At 53.5% G+C, this 10,399-nt stretch overlaps 1 long non-coding RNA gene across 1 annotated transcript in view; it reads left to right on the forward strand.

The window, feature by feature from the left end:
- Positions 1 to 7,825: 7,825 nt before the first annotated feature.
- The window catches only part of LOC125610768, a 12,310-nt gene continuing 9,736 nt past the window's right edge, over positions 7,826 to 10,399 (forward strand). The window contains exon 1 of the long non-coding RNA XR_007340758.1: positions 7,826 to 7,836. This is a non-coding gene — a long non-coding RNA (uncharacterized LOC125610768). The remainder of the gene's footprint in view (positions 7,837 to 10,399) is intronic.

Below are 10,399 nucleotides of genomic sequence, written 5' to 3' on the forward strand. Positions count from 1 at the left end.
CCCTCCAAGAAGCCACGGGGGCCACCTGAGCTAGCTCATGCCAAGTCCAGCAGGGCTGCTCTCCTGGGATTTCCTTCATCTCTGACGGCCCACTCTAGCTGCCATCCCCGTCCCCTCACTTAGAGTGTCAGCCCTTAATGCCACAGCCAGTCCTGTGTGGTCAGAAAGCCTTCTTCCTGCCCAGCGCAGGGGTGTTTTGGAGGGGTGGGGAGGGGAGATGGCAGCGGTCTGTTCTGCATGCTTCCACAGGCTGCCGAGGAGGTACAGAGGCCTGTGTCAGGCCACCAACCCCCATCAGGGAGACCACATGGATGGTACTTCTAGGTGCTGAGAGAGAAACCAGGAAGTGACCCGTGGAGGGTGGAAAATCCCAACTCCTGGTCAGGAGTCTGGGGAATCACCTGGTTCCCACGTTTCTGCAACACGGGCCAGGCTGAGGGCGCAGCTGCCGTAACTGTGCAGAGAGGGACAGCCACCAGGACATGCATCAGGAGTTGCCCGGGCCCTTACAGCTCATGTGGGAACAGTTTGGAGGAGACAGTGGAAGGCTAGTTATTAGTTGCTTGCATGTCTCAGTCCTCTCTGAGTGGGATGCCCCTGGAGGAAGCAGGGGATAGTAGTTGTCCCTGGATGTCCCACACATCTCCCACCCAGTGGGTCCCTCCAGCTGGCAAGTGGCACTATCAGAAACCACAGGTGGGAGCCTCCTGCCATGAGTTCCTGTCTTGGTCTGTGTTCTGTTGTGACAACCCAGTGTCACACTATAAGGAGAAGACATTTCTGGTCCCAGGTAGAAGGGCTGCACCTGGTAAGGGCTTCCTTGCTGGCTGAGCAAGAAAAGAGGCACAGGGCGTCACAAGCCAAGAGACAAGGAGTGAGCAAGGGTACTGTGAGTGTGTGTGTGAGTGTGTGTATGTGTGTGTCACTCTCCCTCCTTACAGAGCCACCAGTCCTGAAAGTGCCTTCCTCAGAGGCTCCACCCTCTTAACGCCCCATAATGGGGATTGAATTCCAACATGAGTTGCAACATCATCAAGCCATAGCGGTCCCCGTTCTGGGGGCTGTTCATGTTCCAAATCTCTCCTCCCAGGTGGGGCCACCCAGGTTTGAGGATGTGGTGATGTCTCATTTACCTCTGCCAAGTACAGGTCAGGCCCAGGGGGCACAAATTGAGGGAGAAGAGGGGACAGTGTTCCATGACAACCAAAGTTGTCACGTATTTGGCACGGGAGGCGCTGGGAGGCAGCTTCTGGCTCCTTCTCTCTGGGGGCACTTGGAGATTTTGCTGCTGATTCTGCCCCCACCCTGGTCCTCCAGGCTTCTGCTGAGGTGACATCCCCACAGGAAGCACTTTGAGGGAGAGACTGCCCCAGGTTGGCTTCCTCCCTGGGGTGCACAGTTGCCACGCAGCCCCGTGCTGCTACTCCAGTAATGATGCCTCACAGCCTGACCACAGGCTCTTTTATGGAGCACCAACTGTATGCCTGCCCTGAGGTGAAGGGGACTCAGCATTGGGCAAAACAGACAAGACTCCCCGACGGGTGTTATGGTCTCTTGAGATATAAAGCTCCCGGGTTGGACCCTCACAGCCCCTCCTGGTTGATCCAAGATGAGGGGAGTGTCTCCCTCCCCCCCAAAGGGCAGCAGGGAGCGCTCAGCACAATAGCGACTCCTTCCCTAAATCCTGTCTCCTGGCTTCTCCCCCATGGCTTGGTTTAGGCTGGAGATATTGCAGAACCGATTCTGGAGAGACCTGCTCCTCTTGGTGTGACCTGCACAGGTGGCCCAGGACTTCTTCCTCTGGATGAGGGATTGATCTTGACACCCGCCATATCGTACCTGCCATTGGGGAATCTGGGAAACTCAGCAATATCAAGGACAGTCCCTTTAACATCCCGGATCACAGGGCCACCCCTGCCCCCAGCCCAGCCTTGGCCCTGGCCTGGCCGGTTCTCACTAGTGATGCTCCAGGAACCTCTGGGCCCCCGGCTCCAGTTCTGCAATCTGTCCTCCAGCCTTCAGAGGCATGCCACCCTTGCCCCTGCCACTTCCTAGTACAGTAGCTCTCAACCAGGGGGTGACTTTGCCCTCCACTCCCACCCCAGGCACATGTAGCAACATCTGGGACACACTGTAGGGGACAGGGAGAGGCACTGTGAACATCCAGTGGGTAGAGGCCGGGGCTCTCCGGAGCCTCCCACAATGCACAGGCAACACCATAACAGAGACTCATCGATGATGTCCAGATGGAGACATTTGACCTGGCCATGGCTCCCCACAGCCTTCACAATTGAATTCAGCTTCCTCAGTGAGACGTTTGAGGGGTTTGTGTCCTGGAGCAAGCTACTGCCAAGCTGATGGGCACTACAACCAGCCAAGCCCATGCACACACCTGTGACTTCCAGAGTAACTGAGCTCCCACCCCTTTGCCTCTACCCACACAGGTCCCCTGCTCAGGATGTCTTTCCCTCCCTGTTTGCCCCACTCTCTCTCCTCTGTGAAGCTGCCCTTGACCACACCCTGCTCAGCCGGGCAGGACAGCATGGCCATCTGTACAGACCGCTAGCAGAATGCTCTCACTAGTTATTAGTTGCTTGCATGTCTTAGTCCTGTCTTAGTAATTGTGATACTAGCAGTTATCGGAAGTCTCCTCTGGGTCACCAGCCTATGTCTGGTGATACACAGTGTCTTGCCCCGGAGATGGCAAGCTTCACAGAACCTTATACAGCTCAGAAGGGGTACAGCAAAGCCAACCCTGTTTTGGCTGCTGCAGAGTCAGAGTTCTGCTGAGCTAGGCTGCCTGTCACACTGCAGGGCTATTTAGCCCTCGAGAGCAGAGAGACATGGTCATGGTCCCATCTGTTTCCCTGGTGACCAGGAGATACACAAAAGGAGGAGCTCAATGAAGTGGAAGTCAATGAAGACTGATCCGGAGCCACATGTATGCAGAAGGCGTTGGAGGATGAGACCCGAGTGAGTGGATGCAGAGTACTTACCAGGCGCAGCTCAGGGATCCAGCCATCCCAGTCATACCCATATCAGAGTAGACAGGACCACCTAGACCCCCCTGCTGTGCGTCTCTTAGACCCTCCATCTCCACAGAGCAGAAAAAGTGTCACTTGTTCCTTGCAGTGGGTAACCAGGAGATTTCTAACACAGACAGGATGATGGCCTTCTAGTTGCCAACCCAAGGGCTGCATGCATAGTATTTGAAACTTAGTCTGGGGCTCTAAAGACTTCCCTTACATCCCAGGGCAGCCCCTGGTTGTCAGAAAGCTTCCCCCACCACACACACACTCATATGTCACACTCCAGCAAGCGATGACTATGACCTTACGGGCGGGAAAAGTCTCTGCTGAATCAGGCCACACGTGTGGGACAGGTCAGGCTGTTAACTGAACACTTACTATATGCCAGGTAGTCTGGTAGACCTTTGGGAGGAATTGGCTGTTTAGCTTCAGCCAGCATCTGGAAGCCCTGTTAGACATGCAGATTCCTGGGCCCCTTCCCATGCCTGATGATCATTTGGCTTTACAAAGAGCCCCCAGGTGGCGAAGGGACACCTTTTGGGAAACTCTACAGAGGGTTAGATGTAGCAGGTGCTGTGGCGGAGGACCACTGTGGTGGTACAGGGAAGGGCGGCCGCCGCCGTGGGGGAGGTGTCTATGCAATGTTCTTGTCCGAGTGATTTTTCAGAAGCAGCTCCAGAACCAGGTCCTTCAGACCTGGCCTCCAGGGACCCAGGGCCACCCTATGTTACAAGGCTGCTGGTGGGCAGCAGGACCCCCACCCAGCCTGGACCCCAGTCAGGACGAGCAACCTTTTCTTGTCCCACTGTCCTGCTTATCTCAGCACTGAATGTACTGGGCCAACCCCTTGATGACTCATGTCCTAAAATCTCAAACAGGAAGCAGCATTTGGTGTTACCACAGCCCTGCAAGCTGCTCTACCTGCCCGCCCGCCCGCACACCTTGGGCTGAAGCAGACACATCAAGCTGGGGACACTGGACCCACAAACACTCACCAGCTCCTGTCCCCATCTCCTTCCAGAGAGAGAGAGGGTCTGGGGGTGCAGCTCTCCGTTTCCCCACCCCAGCTCTCAAAGACGATTTAGGGAAGGAGCCAGTCTTCTCCTGCAGGCTTCCCCTCCCTGTGTCCTCCCAAACCTCCCCATGCTGGGTCACCTCTCCCCAAAATCAGTCCTAAACCTTCTGGAAACAACAACAACAAATCTTTGGGTCTCTAAGCCCTACAAGCAGGGCCAGCTGAGATTCAGGGGAATTTCTATTCTCGCCCCGTCCCTGTGGGAACGTGGGCTAGTGCCTCCTCTCCTCATCTCGGGTCCCTCTTCCCCTGAGCTACACCCTCAGCCCTTTTTATTCTTTTTATTTTCAGATAGGATCTCGCTAAGAGGCCCAAGTGGCCTCGAACTTGCAACCCTCCTGCCCCAGGCTCCAGAGTCCCTAGGATTCAGGTATGTGCCACCATGCGCGGCCAGCATCTTATCTTAACATGAGAGGGCTGAGTGGGGTGAGGGGAGGTGGCTGGTTTCATTCTGAATGCCTGGTGCCCTTGGTAGTGGCTGTCTGGGGCTCTGGTTGAGAAGGACTCAGAGGCCAGACTTTGTAAAAAAAGGATCATGGAGCCAGGTGTGTCTGGGTGGGGACGGGGCAGCCACAGCAGAGTGTCCTGGCCTTCACCAGCTCTGGACTAGGACTGAGCACCCCTCCTGTCCTCATGCTGGAGGATTCTGTGGCTTCTGCAAGATGTGGGGAGGTGGGGTGCGCTCCATCCCTCTGGGCTTCATGCCAATCCACTTCCTTTCACAGCACATGGGAAGGTGCCTGTCCTGTCCAAGCCACTGCCCAAGAGCGGGCTTCACTGTTGGCCCTTGTCACCAGGCAGGGCCTTTTCCTGATGAAAGTCCTCTTTTTCAACCTGCTAAGAACCACGTGGCTGTCATTTGACGCCCATCTGTCTCCATCCTACCTTAATCTTGTTTGAATCTTTTTTGAAATTAAAAAAAGTACAAAGCAAGATATAAGGAAGCCCTATATCCTGCTACCCACGATTGACAGGTGTTAATTACCAGGCTGTCCCTGTTCCCCTGTGACCTCGTGTCACATCAACGTGACCCCATGGGCCTCCTGGCTGTTGCTGGAACACAGGAAGCAGCTCCCTCCGTGGGTCTTTGCTGTGACAGTTCCCTCCATCTGGAGCAAGCTTCCTCCAGAAGCCTTGGTGACTCACTCACATCCTCACTTCCCTCCATCTCTGCCCAGATGTCACCTCTTTAGAGCGGCTTCCCTGAACCCTCACTGAAGTAGCTGCCTGACTTCTTTGTAGCCCTTGGTGAGATTCCCTGTCTATTTATCATGTGCCTCGCACATCACAGCTGGAATCTTGTCTGATGTGCTCTCTGCTGGGTCCCTGGGTCCCTGGCACCTAGAAAGCATCACAGAGAAAATTAGCTATGGAAAAAAAGGGGGGGAGGGCTCTTGGTAAACACGTGTTGAATTTTTTTTTTGCCACAAATGCTTTTATTTTATTATTAAAATGGAAGCTCTTGCCAGACATGATGGCACATGCCTGTAATGCCAGGGACTCTGGAGGCTGAGGCAGGAGGGTCACAAGTTTGAGGCCAGCCCCAGCAATTTAGCAAGGCCCCAAGCAGCTTAGCAAATAAAATTTAAAAAAAGACTGGGGATGTGGCCCAGTGGGAAAGCACCCCTGGGTTCAATCCCCAGGACCTGAAAAGAAAAAACAGGAAGTCCTTGACTTTAGAGCCCAGTTCTCACTACAGTGCCTTTTCTCCAAGCACGACAATTACTCTGAGTTTACCGTACTTCTCTCTAGTCCATTTTCCGCCTCCGTGAATGAACAGTGTCGAGTATTACAGCTGGCCCTCTGTATCTGCGGGTTTTGAATTTACAGATTCATGCAACCGAGCATTGAAAATAATCTAAAACACAATAAAATGTTGCACGTGTACTGAGCACGCCCAAACTTCTTTCTGTGTTTATTCCCTGAGCAGCCTGACAACTCTCCCGGGGCACTCAGGTATTAGAAGGATCTGGAGATGGTGAAGAGTAGCCAGGAGAACGTTTGCGGTTATATGCAAACACTGTGGAGCGGGGACTTGAGCGTCCCTGGGTTTTTGTATTCGAAGGAAGAGGTCCTGGAACCCATGCCTGTGGACAGTGAGAGACGACTGTCTCCGCAGTCAGGGTCTACGTCTCCACCAACCAGGGAGCGCCGGGCGCTGTCCTGCCCTGGCTTCCCCCTCTGCGGTGTTTCTGAGAACATTCCAAGTTGATGGGTTCTGGGTTCCGATCTGGCCCCCACCCCCACCCCATCCACTCCTTGCCCCCGTCTGCTTCCCTGTCGCGGCTGTTGGTGTTGAACCTCTGCTCTGTCCCCTGCGCGGCCATGCACATGCTGACACCTGCCTTCCCAGGCACGGGGCTAAGAGTTTCTCTAGGTCGTGAACCTAGAAAGTAGAACTGCCGGGCGGGCAGGGGGCGGGGCTGCACATTTTCCTTTTTGCTGGGTCCTGCCAAATCCCTCTCCCTAGGGGCAGTACCCACGATGGAGCGGGCCAGAGGCTCGTGAGACTCCCACGTGCCACGTCTGCAGCAGCTGGGAACCCACAGGAGTTTCCTTCTACAGCCTCGGTGTCTTCCAAGTGCTTCCCGCTCTCGCCTCCCCAAGGCCCTGCAGGATTCCTCTTATTTGATGGATGAGCGAGGGGGACCCTGGGTCTCTCTGGGGACCCTCTAACCCCACTCCCACTCCCTTGTCCTCCATTCTGTCCAACTCTACCCCCCCTCACTGCGTCTCATTCCAGCCCAGGGGGACCCAAGGAGCAGCTGGTCCCTCCCCTGGACCACAAGTCTCCAGACTTGAGAAGAGCGGCAGCTGGCTTCCCATTTTAGATATTATCTCCTCTGGGCTCAGCTTCCNATTGAGGGAGAAGAGGGGACAGTGTTCCATGACAACCAAAGTTGTCACGTATTTGGCACGGGAGGCGCTGGGAGGCAGCTTCTGGCTCCTTCTCTCTGGGGGCACTTGGAGATTTTGCTGCTGATTCTGCCCCCAACCTGGTCCTCTCTGGGCCCACCATCTCCTTATAAATGGTGTTTCGGGTCCAGGCAAGACCATGACTCTCCTATCACTCAAACGCATCCTTCCTGTAATGATTCCCAGGTATTTCGCCATTTTTGTGGCTGGTCTGAGCAGAATCTTTATTTTGCATAAATTCTCTCTCGCTCTCAATTTTTAGACCCCAGGTACAGAAAGGGCCACCGAGCTCCACTGCAGCTCCAAGGGGCCTCTCTTGCTTTACCCCCCACCCCCCAGTTCTTCTCCCATTGCTCCCGTCCCCACAGCAGTCCCTGCGGGGCCAGGTTCTTGTAGACCACCTGGTGGTGTTCGGGGGTTTGAGATCTGCAGAAGGGGACCGCTGGGCCACGGGGTACTGACACCACTGTTTTCCTGCCACTGCCCACAAGTCCTCTAGATGACCATACCGCCATGGGCTTGGCTCCAGAGTTCCCATCTCCTCCCACAGTGCTCTGATTTGGGCCGGTTGACGGGTGTGACACGGGGCCCACGGATGGCATTTGCATTTCTCTGAATATCCGTGGGTCTGGTCGCCTCTCCTTTACTGGTTAGTCACTGGGGGTTCCCCTTCTGTGAACTGCCTGTTCACATCCTTTGATCACATTTTTATTATTTCCTGTCTTCTTGTAGATTTGCAATAATTTCTTGTATATTCTAGATATTAATCCCTTGTCATTTTTAGACATGGCAAATAATTCATCTGTCACCTGTTTGGTCTCCTTGTTTACCAACAAAAATCCATTTGTCAAGTTCCTCAAGTTCCTTTGTCGTTTAAAAAAAAAAAAAATCCTTGATTTCAATGTGACCAAGTCCATCCATGTCTTGCCATTTGGATTATAGTTAAATGGTCCTTCTCTTCCTGCAGGTCATAAATATATTTTTCTGTGTTTTCTCTTCACATCTAGGTCCTTCACACATCTGGGCTGGAGGAACGTAAGGCCCAGAGACCTAACCGTCGTTCTCTCACCATAGACCAGACTGCCCAGCTTTCCACTGTTTACCGTAAGTTCAAGGGTTTGTCTGGTTTATCTCCAAATGGTCTACTTTCCTCCTCTGGCCTTTTCATTCCTGGGTCACTTCTACTTGTTTTCACTAGTAGAGCTTCATAGAATGTTTAGAATGTTTGTTTCCTATTCTTTTTCAAACCATACTTAGTTTTGAAGTCGTTCTGTATTATTATATATATATATTTTAAAATTTATGTATTTTTGATGGACATTTATTTTATTTATTTACTTAGACGTGGTGCTGAGAATCGAACCCAGCATCTCATACATTCTTGGCAACTTCTCTACCACTGAGCCCCAGCCCCAGCCATACATATATATAGCCTATGTATATTTATTATCTCTCTGTATATATGTATATATAAAATGTGTATACGTATTTAAAATGTTCTATATATGTGTGTGTGTGTGTATATATGTAATATATATACATATGTATATTTAAAAATCCATTTGTCAAGTTCCTGAAACTCCAACTGGGATTTAAGTTGCTTCACTAAAGCGACGGGTGGATTTGGGGGAGAGTGAACATCGCTGCGGCATTCGTTCTGCACTTCGCCCACATCTTTTCGTGGTGGGGCAGGGGTGAAAGGAGCCTGCACACCCTCCCGAATCTCTTCTTCGACATCTGGGATCCGCTGATACCTGTGGTAACCCCAGGAGTGCTGAACGGCAGGGCCTGATGCTACTGTTTTATAGATTATTTGAAGCTGCTCATCTCAGTCCACGCAGCCAGAGAGTGGGCACACCTATAAGCCTCGTGGTCATCTGAAGTCTGTTTCCTGCGGGGTTTGCCAGGCAGTGGCCGCTTGTGAGATTGGGCCATTCGTGGCAGAGGCTCCGCTTCACAGATGGAGAACCTGGGGCTCTTCTAGGGCCCTGGACACAAGGCTTTCCCCAGGCAGCCCCTCAGGGAGGGGCTGAATTACGGCCCGTGTGGCTCTATGGCCGCCGATTCTCTCTGTGATCTCGTTAGTCTCTCTCCTTCCCAGGCCTCGGTGTCTTCATCAATTTTTTTCCTCAATAGTGAAGCCTCAGTTCGGAGCAAGAGCAGTTAGAGAGCAGAGAGGGAGAGGGAGTGATGGGGCACAGGGGCAGACACGGGGTGGCCTGTCCTGTTCCCTGACAGAGAACCCAGCCTTCCCTGGAGGAAGCACAGCCTTGAGACCCGGCCTCCAACCAGCAGCAAGAAGCACGTAGTGCTGACGTCACGGACTCCTCTCCCCAGCAACTTTCCCCGTCCCTTATTCAAAAAGGGGAAGAAAAAAGTGATTTTCCCCAGTCCCATTTCCCAATCTTTGCTTAGTCAGATGTTTAGGACTATGAGCCAGAGCTGGGCAGGACTGGACGTGGTGACTCAGCATGGACACCCTCCCTGCAGGAGCCGGGGACAGGAGGCCGACAACCCAGAGGAGGGACAAAGCAGCCCTGGCTGAGGAGCCCTGAGGCTTCTTGAAGCAGGTGGCAGTGACTTGGCCACCTCTAGTGGCACAGGGTGAACTCTGTCTTCATGATACTTCCTCCCCCAGCAAGCTGGATGTCCCCACTCCCCAGGACGGTCCTGCAGACCCAGCATGTACCTACTGAGCACTTACTGCATACGCCAGGCAAAGTAGCTGCTGTCCCTTTGCCCTCAGTCCATCAAGACCCTGCTCTTGGGGCTGGGGTTGTGGCTCAGTGGTAGAGCGCTCGGCTCGCCTGACATGCGTGAGGCACTGGGTTCGATCCTCAGCACCGCATATGAATAAATAAACAAAGTCCATTGACAACTAGAAAAAAAAGACCCAGGAACTGTTAAGCCCCGGGGATCAGCACACAAGAAACCTCGGGAGACCGTTTTAGGCAGTTGGCTAACAATTTGGCCATCGCCTAGACCTGGGGGTGAGTCCTAGCTCTGGCCATTTACTGGCATGAAACTTTGACCTTGGACAAATCACTTCATCTCCCGGATCCTCCCTTTCCTCAACTGTAGAATGGATCAGCAGCCTCTGCTCTTCAGGGAGGCTGGGAATCTATAGCTCCTGGCACCTAGTGGGTGCTCCACGAACACAGACTCAGAACTTGGTGGCAGCTATGTATTCTGCCACCCCAGAGTGGACCCTAGGTCCCCTGGGCGCAGGAGGTTTCCTCACTGGGTTCCTGAAGTGTCCAGCCTTGCTCTTCCCCTTCACCCTGGAAGGAAACCCCCGTGAGTGCCAGTTCCCGCCCCCCCCCCCCAGAGCTCCCACTATTGCTACTTCCCCCGACTGCCGGCCAGCCCTCCACGCCAT

The sequence above is a fragment of the Marmota marmota genome, unplaced genomic scaffold, assembly GCF_001458135.2.
Source record: "Marmota marmota marmota unplaced genomic scaffold, marMar, whole genome shotgun sequence".
In the NCBI taxonomy this organism is placed as follows: Eukaryota; Metazoa; Chordata; class Mammalia; order Rodentia; family Sciuridae; genus Marmota; species Marmota marmota.